This window comes from Talpa europaea (genome assembly GCF_964194135.1).
Source record: "Talpa europaea genome assembly, chromosome: 12".
Lineage (NCBI taxonomy): Eukaryota > Metazoa > Chordata > Mammalia > Eulipotyphla > Talpidae > Talpa > Talpa europaea.
The window spans coordinates 65,262,513-65,281,624 of record NC_140079.1 but is presented as its reverse complement, the minus strand read 5'-3'; positions in this window follow the sequence as shown (position 1 = coordinate 65,281,624).

Sequence of the window (19,112 nt, the reverse complement as noted above, 5' to 3'; positions counted from 1 at the left end):
CCGGGCCAGCTCCAATGAACACTGTGGCTGCCTCCAGCTGTGGGCTGTAGAGAGCCCCATGGATTTGGTGCATGGGTCATAGAATGGACCCAACAGGAGCAAGCTGTGAGCTGGTTGATACTATGGTCCAAACAGCCATAAGACTGAAAACAGTTCAGTCAGACTTGTAGGTGGGGGTCCCAGAAAGACATGAGGCAGGGCAGATGTCAACTTGGGACTCTGACTCTCGGTTCCTGGACTCAGATTGGATAGCAGTTGCCAGTAGTGCTGGTCACCTACTCACTAGCATTCCAGTTCTTTGTGAGTTGCCCCACACCAACAAAGAGCTCTTTGAGAGGGGCTCCCTGGTAGCCTAGGGTAAGTTTCAGCGCTATCACTGCTATGGCCTGAGTTCCATCCCCAGCCAGAGAGCTAACCCACATGACACAGCAGACCCCTCCTGTCTTGCCTACTGCTCCCCTCAGCAGTGTATAGCAGTAAATCTGCCTGTTCTGCTCCCCACTGTCTCTGGTGAATCTTCTTAACCTCCCACTCCACACCTCTGGCCTAGACCCCAGTTCTTCGATGCAAGGAAAAAAAAGCCAGCTCTTTGAGACACCAGGCCTGGGGCCTTTGGTGCTCTTTGCAGGCTATATCAGAGGCAGGTACAGCAGCCTTGGCCTCTGCCAAACTCTTTGACTTCTCTGCAAAGCTTTTTGGCTTCTCTTCTTCCTTTGGAGGTCAGTCCTTGGCTGAATTCTTTTTTCTTTAGAGGTCAGGAACAGAGTCTTTCTTAAGAAGAGTCTTTCTCAGGAATAGAGTGTGTCAGAGCATGTCTATTCTGAGACCAGAAACCCAGAGTCAGAGTCCCAAGCCGCTACCTGCCCTGCCTTATATCCTCTTTCCTGGTTTCCGCCCCCCTCCCTCCACCTATAAGTCTGATTGGACCGTTGCACCAATCAGCTCACAGCTTGCACCTGTTGGGTCCATTCTATGATCCAGGCACCAAATCCATGGGCCTCTCTACTGCGTGCAGCTGGAGGGAGCCACAACATTAGAGCTGGCCTGTGGGACCCCATGCTTCTCCCTGCAGCCCTGAACCAGAGGTTGCACACTCTGGGGTGGTGTGATAGAGGAACCACTACCTCCCTACCTTCACTGCTGTCCTCTGCTTGCAGCCTGAACCCTATGGGGCCACCAGTGGTGGGTGGTAAAATGCTTGTCAGTTGCAGCCAATTGCACTGACTGCAAACAGCTTCTGGGGCCAAGCACTGGAGCCCTGAGGTGGGGGGGGGGCATCTCCAGTTTTATTTCCAGGGCAAAGGAGACTGTGTCCAGGGTGCCAAGGGAGGGCAAGCCTTGGAAAGGACCCAGGCCACTACCCATCTGTAGGGTAAGGAAAAAATGTCAGGCTTTTCTGCCCTCCCGCCATCAGGATTGATGATGGATCCTTGTGGTCCTGAATGCATGCCTGATGGCGGGCACCTGGAGTAGGGTGTGGGCATAGGTAGATGGGATTACACCTGGGCTTTTAAGGGTGGCGTCACGAGGACGCCAGCAGAAGCCAAAAGAGAAGCCTAGAAAGCAGCAGCAGAGAGAGAGAGAGAGAGAGAGAGAGAGAGAGAGAGAGAGAGAGAGAGAGAGAGAGAGAGAGAGAGAGAGAGAGAGAGAGAGAGAGAGAGAGAGAGAGAGAGAGAGAGAGAGAGAGAGAGAAGGCCGGAGAGCCCAGATAGAGTGAAGATTTGGTGGGGGCTGGGAGGCCTGCCAGCCTCCCGGCCCTCTTTTTCCCCTGCCTGCTGTGTACCTGGTAAACCCCAATAAAAGCCACTGAGGACTCTGACTCCTCCTTTACCCGGTCTGCATGGGATCCTAGAAAACCTGCACTGTGTCCATTCCTGACCTTACAATTGGCGTAAGTCGGCAAGATGATCCATGCAGACGGGTATGGAGCCCTCCGAAGACCTGGAGGGACTAAGGAGTAACAGACTGTGTTTGCCTGTGACAGTGCTGGAGGCGTCATGGAGACACAGGAGAGGGACAAGGTCTGGGAGCTGCGGGATGAGACCTTGCATGAAGGAGACACCCGAGAGAAACAGCCAAAGACCCCTGAGGCAGCAGTAATCGTTGGGAAGAGAGGACCACGATTCGGAGCTCGCCAGTGCTGATGCAGGGAGAGGCCTAATGGACTTGGACTGATGAACTTGGACTGACAATCTCGCCAGAAGGTGGAGGAACTTTGGCAAGTTAAGTTTTTGGGACCCTGGGGGAGGATGCTATTGTTTGTACACCCCAGGAGATGGGAATCTGGGGGTGGCCAGTGGGCCTTGATGGCCAAAAGCAGCCTGTGTATGCCCAGCAGCCAGACAGAGGAGAAAAGCCAACTGAGAAGGCAAAAGCTGGTGCTGATGCTAAGTTTGGGAAGCCCTGAGTGGCTGTTAAGCACTAAATAAGCTGAGGAAGGCCAGTGATCACGTCTCGTAAAATCACCTGTGGGTGATGCCCTGCTCGTTGTCAAGTGAGGGTGAGGAGATGAGGAACCCGTCCTTGGGGGACGGGTGGGGAACGTGGCTTGGGGTGGAGCCCAAGTCGAATGTAGAGTTTGGATCCCCGACCCTTGTGCTTGTGCAGTGGGCTGGCCTGAGTGCAGGGGTCTGCGAGTCGCATTGGTGGCTATGAAAGCCGAGTGTTGGCGTGACAGCAGACAGAAACCCTGAGGGTTGGCGATTACCCCCAACAGAATAGAATCGCCAATCCCAGAGCTAGTGCATCCTGGGGGTGGACGCTGTGTGTGGCTTGTAGCCGAGACTACAGCCAGAGAAGGCCAGGAAGCCTGCCGGCTCCTGGCGTGTTACAGTAGATGCCGTGAGTGGTTCCCCTCCCTTGCATGAGCAGTGCCTTCGGCAGCAGATTTGGTGGCTCATCTGCTGGTACCAATAATTGTCTTTTGCCACTAGGTTGGGGCCCTGCCTGGACTTATTTGTGTCCTGTTGTATTTTGTTGTTATATTGTGATGTATTTGCTTTTGTGGGCCATGGCTGCATTGTTTATGTTTGCTAAGAAAATTGTATATATGTAGATTGTATGGCAGAAAACCCTGAGAGGGTGGACTGTAGGAAGGAAAAAATGTCAGGCTTTTCTGCCCTCCCGCCATCAGGATAAATGATGGATCCTTGTGGTCCCGAATGCATGCCTGATGGCGGGCACCTGGAGTAGGGTGTGGGCATAGGTAGATGGGACTCACCTGGGCTAAGATTGGGCTTTTAAGGGTGGAGTCACAGGACGCCAGCAGAAGCCAAAAGAGAAGCCTAGAAAGCAGCAGCAGAAGGAGAGGGAGGGGGAGGGGGAGGGGGAGGGGGAGGGGGAGGACTCCGGAGAGCCCAGATAGAGTGAAGACTTGGTGAGGGCTGGGAGGCCTGCCAGCCTCCCGGCCCCCCTTTTCCCCTGCCTGCTGTGTACCTGGCAAACCCCAATAAAAGCCTGCAAAAAGCCACTAAGGACTCTGACTTCTCCTTTACCTGGTCTGCATGGGATTCTAGAAAACCTGCACTGTGTTCAGTCCTGACCTTACACCTGGTCTGTGGGATCCTAGAAAACCTGCACTGTGTCCTTTCCTGTCCTTACACCATCCATCTATCCATCCATCCATCCGTCCATCCACTGTAATGGCATGTGGCTAATGATGTTGATGGGGGGCCAGAGGTGGGTATGATGGTGGAAATGTGGGTGAGATCTTTGAGTGTTCTGACAGCCATGTAGCAGTATTGAGAAGGAAAGCGTCTAGCTGAAGACTATCCCCATCTCTCAGCTCTGCAGATTGCACTGTGCGATTAAAATTTCAGCTCAATTAACATGCTTCTCTTTTTAAATACAAATCACTCCCAACGAACAGTTCGAGTTGTTCAGACTTTAATATGCAGTGCTTCTTCATAAAATGAAGAAGAATGGGTGTCCTCATGGCAACCACCACTGATCTCCTCACCGCTTCTCTCCTCACCTGAACAGAACATCGCCCTGGAAACTGGCCCAAGCTGCATCCTGAAGGTGACCACTCTCAGGCTTTCTCCCTGACCACCAGCAGCTGATTCTCTTCTTGTCTAACGCCCTACTCACAATCTGCCCCTGGAGGGGCTGCTGCATCTGGCCCCTGCACTGTCCCTCTGCCCCTCCCCCTGTACCCCATTTTTCTGCTGGTGCTAATTCTCACGGTCACATCAAAGAGAACCACTGAATCATTCCTTTAGATGACTGAATGTCTAATTACCTGCTTGGCCAAGATTAAAGGGAGGAAGATTCAACCAGCAGTCAAAGGAAAGAAAATGAGCCAATACATTGAGTTGGTATTTTTCAATTTCCATGTTGTGTTCATTACAACCTGATGACACAGGCACCCTGTAGGTATTTCGTAGGCATTTTCTCATTTTTTGTTATATTCTCCTGATGGAGAGTATGTATTATTTTGTATTATTCCTGTATTGTGATGACAGAATTGAGGCTCAGGGAAGTGAAGCAGTTTGCTCCATCTAGATATGAAAGCCTGCACATGGTGGAGCTGCCAGGGAGTCTGAGTGGCAGCCGTGGTGAGGGCGGAGAGCAGCGGCCCATCTGGCAGGGCACAGTGAGAACTTTTGCCTGTAGCGGTTTGGGGGGCAGGGTTTGTTCTGATTACCAACAAAATCCAGTTTGTATCTTGTTCCTTGCCCGCATTGCATTCCTCACCCCCCTCGCAGAAATGCTTAGACTTTTTTTCAGCCCATTGACAAGTATTTAATGTGTACCTTTTGCAGATGAGTGCCCTGCTCTCCTCTGGGAGATAAATACCCATAAAGTGACCTTCGTACCCTGACCTAGGCTACATAGACTGGACTCATGCACACAGTAAGCCTCTTAATCAAACCCTATGTACAATATTCATGACAGAAGAGAAACCCAGGTAGACTTCATGTAGAACTAGGCCTGTAATTGCATAAAAACAACATCCACTCTTTGCAGCTTCTTGCCATTCTCAGGTATTTTATATCCTTCTCAGCAGCAAGCCTCTGGCAAATGAGACAGGCCTAATTGGCAGGATTCAGAAGGTCTCTGAATATCCCTTTCCTGGAGGGCAAGATACTCCAATCAACCACTCTATTCCTGTAACTGTATCATGCCCTGCTGAATGCACAACCTCTCTATGGCCATTTTAGGAAGTAGTAGAGTTTAAATACACAGAGCTAGAAAGCCTCCGATGGAATTCTAGTTTGTTTACTAAATGTATGACCTTGAGCACCTATGTGAGTTCTCTGTGTCAGAGTCCTCACTTGAGAATGGGCAGTGTAAGATTAAATATCCTGAAATGTGTACTTCGAACCCAGACTCAGTACTCAATGAATGATAATCACTATTACACATGGTTTTCATCTTGACTCACTTCTATTTTCTCGTCCCTAGGTCTGTTGAGGCGTGTGCTTGACTAGAAGTAAATCACAATAGCTAATCCCCCACCATCAGGTGAATGAACTGTCAAAAAGGAACAGTGATTGCTAATGATTATAACTGAAGAATAGATCAAATTTAGGCATTATTATAACAGTCAGTTGACATAATTTTATGTTGATAGATTTATAAGGGAAGAGATTGACATGAATGAATAATTTCTACAGAAAAGAAAATGTAGAAGACTCTTTAGATGTTTTTTGTAAGCTTGAAAAGGATTTTTAAAGGCTGACCCTGTGTCCTGATTCATGTACAGTTTCTATAATCCTGGACGAGAACTTATTCTGTAGTTAAGAACTTTATGCCAGCAGCCATCGTTGGGAATCCTCCATAGCTAATCTCAATCCTGCCCCTGATTCAGTTAATAGTGTCGTGTTCTAACATTACTAGTAATAAACACACCTGGCTTGACTTCTTAATAATTTCCCACCATACAGGAAAGGCTTGTGATGTTTGTAATCATGTACTCTTTCACCTCCATCTGAAATAAATTCAGTTCCCTTTCGTTTTCCCATAGGGTAAATATGTATTATTAGCTCCTTGGCTTTGCTTTTCCAGGGAGCCTTTGCTTCCTACTCAGTGGAGAGGACAAAGGCACCAAATAGACATCTAACCTGTGATTAGAAAACTAGGAAAACGAGACATTCATTTCTAGGACCTTCCAATTACCTCCCTTCCTACTTCCTTATATAGGTCTACATTGGGGGGGGGGGGTCTTCTTTCCAGCTGCCCAGAACTCGCCCTCCCCTGTAAGTGCAGCCCTTCCACCCTCTCATCTCCTTGGAGCTGGACAAGCAAGTGTTTCCACCTGCAAGGAGGGACTCTTACTATCTCTGGCACCATAAAAATTTGCTGAGAAAGAGATTTTGAACACATACATTGTCCCAGGGAAATGTCCTGCCTCTTCCAGCAGAGTTGATTACTCTGTTCTTTGTGTCACCTGCTTCCCAGGAATACAGCCGCCTCACGCTTCTCCCTTGTGCAAGTTTATTATACAACATGGCAGAGTGTCTGAGAGCAGAAATGCTGGAGGCCAATCGCCCAGGCTGGCATCCTTATTCTTACTTTTCCTAGCTGTGCAATCTTGCAAAATCTACTTAACTTCTCTGTGCCTCAGTGTAGGGTAAATGAAGTTATCAGGCTTTATTTTACCTTCTCGGTGTGGCCTATGCAAAAAGTGCTTGGGAGCATGAGCACAGGGCCCACGCACCTGTAATTATGGACACTTGGGCCCAATGAGCACGGGCCTCTGTGTGTGTCGGTGCACATGTGTAAATGCACACACCTTTGTGTAGAGGAGAGGGGTAATGGCAGTGGCAGCAGCGTATCGAGGAGGACCACTCTGAGGACCACTTTAAGGCAAGATCAGAGACTGAGAAGGCCAGAGAGAGGCCAGAGAAAGAGCTTGGATATTCGTGGGGGGGCTTGGGAAGCTAGGTTGCCCGCCAGCCTCCCAGCACCCCTGCCCGGTCTATGTCTGCCTCCTTGCATGCCAGCCTCCCTGTCAGTGTGCCTGTGTGCCTGGTTCCCTGAGAGCCTGTAAAAAAATCCCTCAAGGGCTCTAAGACTATCCGTCTGTTCAAATGGACAGTGAACCTGCCCTGTGCATGCTATAAAATGCAGATAATATTTAACTCGAGATTGTGGTGAGGGTGAAATGGCTTTCATACTTAGTTCATCCTTTACCCTGGCACACAGCAAGAACTCTCCCTGCGTTCTATATTCTCGTGCCCTGCGCCTCTGGTACGCTGGCTTCTCCTCCATACCCCCAAGGCTCAGCAAGTTTCCTGATACATAGGAGGTGCTCAAGTACATGCTTCTTAACAACAAACAAATCAAATTAGAAAGAATTTAAGCTGAAGAGTAGGGCTTACATCCAGAGAAACTTGGTTGAAATACCTACCCTCAGATGTTGGCAAATGCCCCCCCAAGTCAAATAAAGGACAAAGTCATCCCAGACAGGGGAAGCCCAGCCTGCAAGTTGCCCCAGATGAAAACAGGAGAGGTCATTGAACCTCCCTAAGGGGCTGGGGTGTGGAGACCCAGCCTGAAGCCTTGATGATTGCTTGTAAATAATTAAGGTTTGTTAAAAAGATAATAAACAGTCTCTTGAGAGCTAACGGAAAGTAATACATCCAAGGAGTTAATGAAATGCTTGATGGAACTGGCTTGCTGGAGGCAAGCAGCACATTATGGGAACCCTAGGGAAACTTTCCACTTAGGAAAATCCATTTGCTCAGAGAAACCGCATTCTTAGGAAGGAGGTGCTGGAGGCCAGAAGGGATCCAGAAGCCCCCAAACTAGATACCAGGGGACAGTGCTGGTCCCTGGGGGTGGGTGGTGGGTGGGATGGAGGGTGGGTAAGAAAGAAGGGGCCAGCTCATGCAGGTGGATAGGTGTGTCCTGCCTCCCAGGTGGGACCACCCCACTGGCACCTGGGGGAGGAGGGATCTAGATGCCGGGGTTCAGTGGGGGGGGGATTAGGGCTCAATGATTGTTAGCCTAATTGTTCATTGTACATCTTTAGGAATCTATAAGTTCAAATCAATTCAATGAATTTTTGCTAAGAGCCTAGTTTAGTGCAAGGCACTGAGAATAGAGGCATATTCATGCCCCACCTCTGACCTTCTGCCCTAACTGCTTGCTGGCTCTTCTGAGTTACTGCAGACAGCACATATTCTGCACAGCACAGTTCTCACCTGGATAGGCTGTGTGTGTGTGTGCAAGCTGGCTCCCTTACTAGAGGACCCAGCTCTCACAGCAGGGTCTGTCTTATATTCCTCTTTCTCTACCACCCACAGGTTCCCAGTCCCAGGGGTCTTCACAGAGCTGGGTGCTAATAAGACCTTGTTGACTGAGTGATTCCTGCATAGTGTCTGCTCCAGGGAAGCAGTTAGCAGTCACTGTCAGCCTGCATCCTAACAGAGCCTAATTAAGTGCTATCTGCAAGCGCTAAGGGGAGGAAGGAAGGAAGGAAGAAAGGAAGGAAGGGGCTATATTAGGACTCAGGAGAAGGATTTTAATGGATTTTAATGGAATTCAGAAGAGGTGTGACTTGAAACAGTCCCCAAGGGATTCAATTCACTAGGTTGAACTTGTGCATTTAAGGGATGAAGCAGGATGATTTACAACAGCATCACACAGAGAGAGAGCACATTCCAGAAGGAAATATACCAAAATACAGTGTAACAGTTACCTTTGGATTCTGGAACCTCATGGATAATAGGCCAATTTTGGGTTTTTGCTTTGTGTATTTTTATTATCCAAGTGCTCTCCAACACACACAAGGCATGCTTATAAACCACCGTAAGTGAACTGGGCAGTGAGGAAACTGAGACAGAGAGGGAAGCCTATTGGGTAAAGGAGATTGTGGAGCACAAGGAGATGACAAAACTAGAATCAAAGGACCAGAAGGGATCTTGAAAAGGCTTCCTCAATCCCCTCTGGGATAGAAGAGGGAGAGCCTTGAACAGGCTTGTTGGTTATTGGGAAGGCATTCCCTGCAAGGAAGAAACAGAAAATAGAAAGGGACTAGATGGAACCAGACCCTAGCCTCGAAGGGGAAGGGGTAGAAGGAAGGAACAGGAGGGGCAGGGTTGGGGCCGAGGTGGAGGACCAGCCTGGCCAGTGTTATCTGATAAGTGGGCAGGTGTGGGCAGCGAGTGCCAGAGCACTGGTAGGGGAGAGGCTACCTTCTGTATTTTATGCTTCCTGCCATGAACTTTGTGACAGGCCTAAGTGGCAGGGTCTGGTTGTCACCAGGTTCTCATGCCAGGGGTTTATGGCATCCCTGACTCACCAGAAAAAAAAAAAGTGGCTCAAAGGTCACTGGATGACAGAGATGAGGGAGACACCTCAAGAAGGAGGTGGGTTCTTACTTGGGGTCCTGGGAAGAGTGGACAGTGTCGGGGTGGTCTGGACCAGAGATAAGCTCAGCAAGTAGAGTGGGGATGGCAAGGAAACTTATATGCCCCCCCCCCATATGAGATGGTTTGAGGGACAACTGAACTTAACCCTCAAGTCCTCCCCAACTTGTGTCAATACTGAAATTCCCTCCAGTGAATGGAGATGCTGAAGCTCCAGCTAAAATGCAATATCTGGGAGGCATGAGGACAGGGCCAGCAACTCCTTCCTTTAATCTGCATAAGGAATCATTTCCCTAATTAGTTCCTCTTTTGGGATCCTGGGAAAGAAATGCAGGATGGGTAGATTTTGAGAGATGAAAGTGAGATGAGGAAATTGGAGAGAAGTAGGGACTTCCTGGAAGAGAGAAGGGCAGGGCAGTAGATACTGAAAGCAAACCAACTTGGAGTGGAGCGAAGCTGCAAAGGGAGATGCCCACTCCCTAGCACCCATCCAGCTAAAGGCCACTGAGGGCTGTGTTCCAGGCCCTGTGCTAGATGCTGTGGATAAAATAAATAATGACAGAGCTCAACATAAATCTATCACGGTAGCAAGTGTTACACATTCAATGACAGGATGTAACAGAGATGAGGAAGGACCTTTTGAGCAGACTGGGGAGTAAGCAGGAGAACCAGGGAGAGGTGGGTTGGGACAGAGGAGCTCTGTGCAGAGGTGAGGGCGTGAGACAAGGTGGGGCATGTTACAGATGCTCAACTAAGCCAGGACATAGCAATAGCACCAAGGGCATGGTTTGGGAGTGTGTGACACCTGTCTGAGGTCTTGACTCCTGCAAGGTAAACTTGCAGGCCAAATACAAGCATTGTACTTGGTCCTTCAAGGACATTTAGGACAAACCGCACTACCTTCCCTCTTTCAAACAGGTCACCTCTTCTTTCTCTCTCTTGCATAGCAGTTCTGGAGTCACTGCCAGCATAACCAGAAATGTGGGATGTGTCCAAGTCTAACATGCATGACAACAGTTCAAGTCTTTTTCCTAATAGTGATGGGAAATTAATGAAGAACTTTAAGTAGAAGTACTGACACAGTCATAACTTTTTATTTTAGCAGGTTATTCTGGCTCCAAGGTAGAGAACAGATCAGAGAAGGGGAAAAAATGGTTCACATGGCCAGTTAGAGGTCATGGAAGTAGCTTAAGAGAGGCTACTTAATTAGAAGAGGCAGAGAAAAATGCAAAGAATCAAGAGATGTTGGAGAACTCATATGATGATTTGAATTTGTAGTTGAGGGAGAAAGAGATGTCAAGGGTGATATGGAGGTGGTAAAATGTAGCCCCAGAATACTGTGAAACTCCTTTCGTCCAGAGGCGGGTGTCATGTTCCCTCCTTTGAGTCTGGATTCTGTGATGCTTCACCAACAGATCATGGTGGAATGGGTCAGTTCCTGAGTCTAGACCAAAAGAAACTGGCAGTTTCCAAGTCTTGTCTCTTAGAACCCAACTGCCATGCTGTGAGGAAGCCCAAATTTCCTGCGGGGATCTCCACAAAGAAAGGAACTAGAGTTAACACCAACTTGCCAGATATTGAGGGCACACTCTTAGAAGGGGGTCTTCCAATCCCAATCAAGTCTCCATGATACAGCATGGAGCTGAGATGACCTGACTCTGCCAACCCCATCCAAATTGCACATTTGCAAAGACTGATTATTTTTGCTTGAAGTCACAACATTTTGGGGTGTTTTATTATATTGCAATAGAAAACTATGACAGATGACTGCTAGGTTTTGGCTTTAATTCCTGGATGAGTGGAATGTCATTTATTATCATAAAGAACATGAAAAACAACCTAGGTTTGTGGACAAAGATCATGTGATGGTTTTCAGCTTGTGGTTTGAATGTTTCTGAGCCAGCTAAGCTGAGAAGTCACGTGGGCTTTCGCACTTGTAGATCTGTAGCTCAGGAAAGACTTTGAGGTTTGAGAGTTTTAGTGCAGGCTGAGTCACTGGCAATGGTTGTCAACTAAAGATCCAGATCTGGAGTGAAAATAGAAGAGGGTCTGTGTGGGAGCAATTCTGATGTTTCATGGTGGGTAGAAGAGAATGAGGCTTCAGAGGACACAAAAAGATGAAGCCAGGGATGTGGAGGAGAACCAGGAAAGGGTGTATTGTGGGAGCAACAGGACAGAGTTTCAGGAAGAGCAGACTCAGCCCTGGCCAGTCACACACACATGCTGGGCCACACAACTCCCCCTCCAGCCCCCTGGTGACCAGAAGTGCCTTCAGTAGTCTGAGTTACCGAGAAGCCTGGGATGGGGCACTGGTTTGCAAAGCCAAAATGAGGATCCATCTGTGTCCATGAACCAGCTCTTCCCCGGGACCTTGTTTCTCAAACTTGCATCCTTGGACCAGCATCACCTTCACCTGGACACTTGCTACAATGCACACTCTTGAGTGCAGTCCTGGACCTACTGAATCAGTCTGCATTTTAACAAGATCCCCAGGTGACTCGTGTGCATGGAAGGTTGAGAATACATGCCATTGAGGGAAATTTTACAGCCGCTCGGAGAAGCAGGCAGGTGGGCACAACTGAGCAGCAAGTCCTGGTGATATAGGAGGTGGCTCACAAAACTCACTCCTCCCCAAACTCTAGTGGGTGGCTCTAAATCTAGACCTCACACCAGAATCACTTTGGTAGGTAGCTTTCAAAATCAGAGCATTGGGGCCTCCCTGGTGGCGCAAGGGGTTAAAGCCGCAACCTATGAAGTTGTCCGCAACCACTGCAGTTTGATCCCCGGCCAGGGAGCTGCTCACATGGAGTAGCAGATCTCTCCTGACTCACCCGCTGCTCCCCTCAACAGTGTATTTCAGACAATCCACCTGTTCTGTTCCCCACTCTGTCTCTGGTGAATCCTCTCACCCTCCCGTGCATCTGGCCTGTACCCAGTTCTTGTATACACACATAAATAATTCTTAAGAAAAAAAAAAAAATCAGAGCATTGCCCAGATTCTGGCCTCAGGAGTCTGATACAGAAGGTTGGGGCTGGGGGCATCTGTACTTGGATTCCCCAGGCCATCCTGATGGGCAGCCAGGGCTGATAGCCACTGCCCTTTGCCATCATCTCTCTCCCTTTAAACACACACTATCTTAGGCTTACCACACCCCCACGGCTAGGGCTGGATTGCAGCATTTTAGCCCTATTAGCATCTTAGAGAAGCAGACAGTATGACTTGCCCTGGTGGATGCCCTGGCTTCTGGCTTGTGCTCATGGATCAGCAGGTAGTGTCCAGGCCCCAGGGGTGGGCCAGGATCTGGGGAATGGAGTGGCCACAGGGCCCACAGCCACAGAGAAGATGGAGGGTCTGGCTGTCCATCTTGCAGTGCACTTGCTGGCTCTGGTCTGAATCCCACCCTCTTAGGGTCAAGTGGCATAAGGCTACTCTCTTACCTGATTCTCATCCCCTGAGTCCTGTGAACCTGACAGCTGGGACCAGGTCACCACATGGGGCATCAACATGCCAGTGACACCGGGCTCAGCTAAGCTACACTTTGACTAGGCAGACCCCAGGGAGCTCCTGACCTTAACCGAATGCTTATTATTCCGAGATCTTTATATCTGCACACTTGTTTGCTATTCATGATACCCTATAGGAGGTACAATGTAGATTTCCACACTTTATAGTTACCCTTTCCTCCTTCTGCATAGATCAGAAGACTGAAGTTTAGCAAGCTGAACTAATTTGTCCCCCCAGTACAGTCAGTTATGACAGAGGGCCCCCTCCCCAGTGCCTGTGCTGGCGGTAGGGTGGCCCATGGGATGGTGGGAGCAGCATACCTGGAGGGACAAGTGTGTATCTGAAGGTGTTTAGAATTGTCAGGCTGACTTGTCGCCAGTGTATTTAAATTCTCAAATACACCCCCTTCTTTGTTGTCTGTCCCACAGGACCTTATGTGACAGCTTCTACCTCCCCGTAGGCAGTTGAACCCTGGGGCCTTTTTTCAATAGCCTGGTGTTGCTCTGCTCAGGCCAGCAGCAAAACCTAAGCCATTACTGGGCAAGTCCTGATGGAGAAAGGAAGGCAGGCAAAGGCCAGTAGGTCCTCTGAAACCCGATTCAGCTTTACTTCCTCCAGGAAGTCCTCCCACTCTCCCCCGGTGTCCTCTCATGAGCTTGCAGGGAGGACTTTTAGGTTTGGCCTTTGAAGGCCCTCATTGTGCACTGGCACATGGCAATGCCGATTTCACCCCCAAATGTTTCCACTTGGCAAATATGCCCCAAGCTGACCACTGCGCCTGGCTTCCTCTGCCCATGGTACCAGCCCCTTCCCCTGGGCGTAAGGTAAGGAAGCAAAGGTGGTAGACGTGTGATTCTGGGCTGGGTGAGCTGGGAGGGGAGAGGGGCAGTTCTGGTCTGCACAAAAGCCCCAAAACTTGTTTCTCTGGAGGAGTTCATCCAGAGGTCACATGCCTTTTCACAGGAAGAGGGTAAATGCACCCTGCAGGCAACCCATAGTTAAGGCCACTTCTTCTAGGCTGGATAAGAGTATTATTTTTTTTCAAGCCCTAATCTGTTCTTATTATTCAAGCATGGAATATGTCCTGGGGGTGTGGGAGGAGGCACAAAGACTTCTGGCTTTAAAAAAGAGGATCAAAGCATCACAGGCTGACTGGGCAAGGAGGGACACTTCCTTTTGGCTTTCTCCCCTTCCAGGCTGGAAGCATCCTTCCTGTCTGCATCTGATGGCTGAGGCAGGTTCACCATGACTGTGCTCATTTGAGACCCTTGCTGCTCTGGGGTCTGCACAAACTATGTGTCAGTCAAGAGCTGTTTGGATGAAGAATGAAACGAGGACTCGAATCTGAGGACAAGGGGCCCTCTGATTCCTGTCAGATGCACCCCCTGAGGGACCTCCAGCCTGAGCCAATCCATCCTTTTCAGGCTGACCTCTCAGCCGGCTGATCCAGCCCTCACCTATCATGGGCCACCTTCCACCCAAGGACTCTGAGGCTAGACTTTGAGAGAGGGGAGAGGAAGAGACGCCTGGGGAATATTTTATTTCTATTTTGTGGGGTTTCCCATCTTCTGAGTATTCAACGATGTGCCTCAGAAGGGCTCTTGCTCTTTGGCTGCTTTGAGGGGTTTGAGTCTACTTTTGCAGTGTGCATGATAAGGGATATATTGCATTGTCCTCTGCCTCTGTTTCCCTGCATGTGATACAGGTGTATCACTTACCACTGTCTCTTTCTCTAGTATGAAGGTGACGGTTAAAATCCTACATAGTAGACATCTCTAATCCACACAACCTGCATTTTCTGGGACAACCCTGATGTCAAATGTTTTGTCCCTATCATCAGATCTTATGTTGGATCCTATAGACTCTATTTGGGACCAGGAAATATGGCCTTGAGAATATATGAATTCTTCATTCTAGAAATGAGCTGGAATTTTACTTACTAATATGTGAAAAAAATTCTGATTCCAGCCTGGAAACTGCAGCCTGAGCCACAGAAGGCATCATCCTTCCCAATAGTGAGACACAGGGCAAGCTAGAAATTAGGCAGTTTCAGGGACAGTGCAGGAGGGGACCTCTGAAGAATTTAGGGAGGCTTCAGAGATAAGGACAACCAAGGGAGTGTAACCAATTCCACTAGGAAAAACAAACATCTCAGGACCAAGGACAACATTGTTAACGTTGGTCCTGGTTTCCTTCAGGTGGTAAAGGGAGGCAGAGATTGGAGAAATGAAGAGTGGTTTAATTTATGGACAACTTAGAAGGGCAGCTGTTTAACTTCAATGCAGGGATGCCCATCCAGAGGACTGGGCCATAAAGATAAAGATGCAACAAATGGGGAAAGACAGACCTGCTAGATAAGGAATGTGAAGATCCCCCACTCAGTAGCAAATTAAGTGAGACAGCCGAGAACTCACCAATCACAAAGAGACTGGTGGAGCTTTAGAATAATGAGGGACAAAAGGTATATATTCCCTGAGACACAGCTCCACTTTGGCTTCCTTGCCCCGCCCAGGCCTGGTTCCCTGGCCTGGGAGTCCCACTTTATTTCTGTTCTTTTTCTCCTCAATAAACTTTTTCTTTCTATAAACAAACCTGCCTCTTCTCGCTTGCTTGCCTGAGCGTCTGCGAAGTTCCTGCTGCGGCTTCGTGAGACACCAACCCGTGGGGGTCTAGTGGCTGGGGCTCAGCACTGCCCTGCAGCCTGGGATCCGTTCCTGGCTGGGAGACTAGGCCTGACAATTCCGGTATCAATAGGAACACAGCCATGTCACTGGAGGCCCTCACTGCGAAGCCCCTCAGTGCTCGGCCCTATGTCCACCTCACGCCTGGATACTGGGCGGGGAGGGGGCCTACTCACCTCCACAGAGCATCCACAGCACCAGCCATATCTTCCCCACCATGGTCTCGTTTCCTCTCTGCTCCAAACCTGGCCCAGACAGACTGGGCCCACTGGTGGAAGCCAAAGCAAGTTCTAACCTGGCTTAGCCTTTGGTGACTTGGTTTTTATCTTTATACTCAGCTCAGCCCCACCTGCCCCTTGGCCTGATTGACAGGCTAACTCACCTATGGAGCCAGACTCCACCTACTCCACCAAAGCAATGACAGGGACCTTCTCCACCTTTTCCTGATCCAGTCACTTCCTCTGTGTTACACTTAGCAAGTGTACAAAGTCCTGGGTTTCTCAACAAGGAGTGGGCTTATCCATAGCAGATACGAAATTACTGCTATGTCATAAAAAGAAACATGATTTCAACGTACCCTCTGAAGCCCAATAAAAGGGTGTTGTCTCCAATAATAGAAACACTTCAAGATGCAATATGATCTGTTCCTCTCCTTCTCTTCCTTGTCTACAGGACACTACCTCCACACTACCCCATGCTGGAGGTAGTTGACATGTCAGAGAGTTGACAGTCTGCTTGGGGTGAAAGAGAGGACACAAGGATGCAGAGAAGACTATCTTAGAAATACCATGGCCAACATTCAGTTTGCCTGGAACTGGCCCATGTCCCAGGCAAATTGGGGCGGCCCTACTTCCAGAATGATAAGTGCCATTGGGAACATCACTTGGGAAATGATACAGGAAATGTAACTGGGGCTTGAGGAAGGGACCCACTTTACACCTAGTGGTAAAACAAAATGGGGAGATTAGTATTATAATTTTACAAATAGATCTGAGTCTCAGAGGAATTCAATGAGCTTTCCATGGTCACATAGCAAGGACGTGGTTTTCGGATTTCTAATCTCCAGTGGCTCAGATGTCACTTTCTGCAAGCTCTGGGTGGTGACTGGAGGTACAGAGAAGACAGAGGTCCTCTGTCCCTTCTTCTGAGAGAGGCCCTCCTATCTGTGGTCTCTCTTAGGGGTGTGGGTGCCCCATCTTCCCCTCCCACTTGCCTGCCTCTCTTCCTTCCCTACATGAGAGCCCATCATTTTGAGCCTTTGCTAGCCTGATGCTACCCTTCAGCTCTTCCCTGCCCTATTCCCATCTCTTCTCCTTCTACGCCCCTCATCTCACCTCTCTCTCATACCACATGATGTCTTCATGGAACCTTGAAGTCTGTGGGTGTAAACTGAACCTCAGTGATTCCTCATTGTGGTAGCTCCTCCCTTCTTTGATGGTCTCTTACTAAGTTCCTATTTTGACACCCAAGATGGTGGTTTGGTGACTGGTAATGGTGCCATGTGACTTCTCAGTGATGCCTTCCTGAATCCTAGGGCAAGTTAGGGAGAATTAGGCAGCCCCAAGGACAGTGCAGGTGGGGACCTTCGGAGAGTAAAGGAAGACTCCACAGATAAGGGCAACAAGAGGAATGTAACTAATTACGCTGGGAATAAAAAACATCCCAGGACTAAGGTCAACAAACACCAGCCTCAGTTTCCTTAGCCAATAAAGGGAAGTGGAGTTTGGGGAAAAAGAGAGTGGTTTAATTTGTTGACAAATGAGGAAGGCAGCAGACTCACATCTGGGAGACCACCATCCTGCCCTTTGACAGAGTGCAGGGATATTTATGCAAGGGGGGGATGGGATGGGGTCAGCACTGAGACCAGTGGGCGCCAGCCTGTTTTTCTTCAATAGCTGATGTTTGACTTTTCCTTGAAATGCAGGGATGCCCATCTGGGAGACTGGGTCATAAAGATAAATCTATCAAACAAGGGAGAAGATGCAACAAATGGGGAGAGAAAAACCTGTTAGATAAGGAATGTAAAGATCCCCTGCTCAGTAGCTGTGAGGCCACCTGGGAACTAACCAATCAGGGAGAGACCACTGGAATTTTAAGATAATGAGGGAAAGAAGGTATATATTTCCTGAGACACGACTCCATTTTGGCTTCCTTGCCCCTCCCTGGCCTGGTTTCAGGGCCTGGGAGTCCCACTTTATTTCTGTTCCTTTTCTCCTCAATAAACTTTTTCTTTCTCTAAACAAACCTGCCTCTTCTTGCTTGCTTGCCTGAGAGTCTGCAAAGTTCCTGATGCAGCTTCGTGAGACACCAACCCATGGTGGTCTAGTAGCTGGGACTCAGCGCTGCCCCTGCGGTCTGGCATCATTCCTGGCTGGGAGGCTAGGCCTGAAAATCTACAATTCCAATATCATTCCTTGACCACTCTGTCAAGAGGAGACCCCACCCCAGCCTTGCCAAGTCTCTGCCACACATGTTTGCTTTCGACTGTTAACAGGGTGGTCCCCAGGAAAGGGGGAGGTTCCAGGTTTCCTGCCCCACCCAAAAGGAGGGTGGAGCTGAACAGGGAGAGAAGAAGCTGGAGAGGAGACTGAGGAAGAAAGAAAGAAAAATGGAGAGCCAGAAGGAGACCTGGAGGAGGCACATGTTGCTGAGAGACACGGGAAGAAACTGCACTTGCCTTTTGGTCGTGGACTGGGTGACACAGATGTGGGTGAGAGACCTGTGGGGAGGTGACAATGGCGGTTTTTGTCTTGATTTTGATTTTGCTCTTTTCCTTCCAGACTTGTCTGGTTGTTTCTCATCCTTTTCTGTGGGTCCCCCTGGAAGATGCTTTAGACTTGTGGCAGGCTTTGGGGCCTTGCTCTGGGCCAATCCTGCTTGGGTGGACTTTTACCCACGAGGGGACCGGTAACTTTGGGTGCTTGATTTAGAAACTATATTCTTTGCCTTTCCTGTATTGTTTCTTATTGTATTAAAGTTCCTTTTCATTAAAGTCTCATGAGTTTTGTGTTGATGTGGCAGATGGCAGAACCCATTTAGAGTAGGCAGGTTTGCGGGGTCTGGGGTACCCCTCTCCCTGCCCTGTAACAGATTCACCATATGAAACTAATTTTGCTACTCCAAAACTTTGTCCATATCAAATCATCTGAATCCTTTCCCCCCACCATACCATACCTGCTGTTATCACGTCGCCACAAAGCCTTCTCTAACTTCAGTCAGAAGGGTTCTTGCCCTCCTCTGAACTCACACAGCACTCTGCTCTCTCTTGGACATTTACTACATTCTGCCTTATGTGTGAGTTATTTTTGATCTGTGTCTCATTGCTCCTAATAAACTGTGAGCTCATTCATTTACTCAGGTAATTTTTAATGTGCCTGGCATTGTTCTGCCTAGCCAGGAAGAAAGATCATTTGAAGCAAGTATATCTGTTTTACTTTGGTCAACTATAGCGCTTGACATGTAACGGGCAATCAATAGAAATTTGTGGATAGGTAGGCAAACATGTGGACGGAGGAATGGATGAAGGGGTGTGTAGGATGAGGGGTGACCAACTGAGTCACTGGACTTTGCTTAGCTCACGGTGAGGTGGGAGGTGAGCTAGTGATGCAG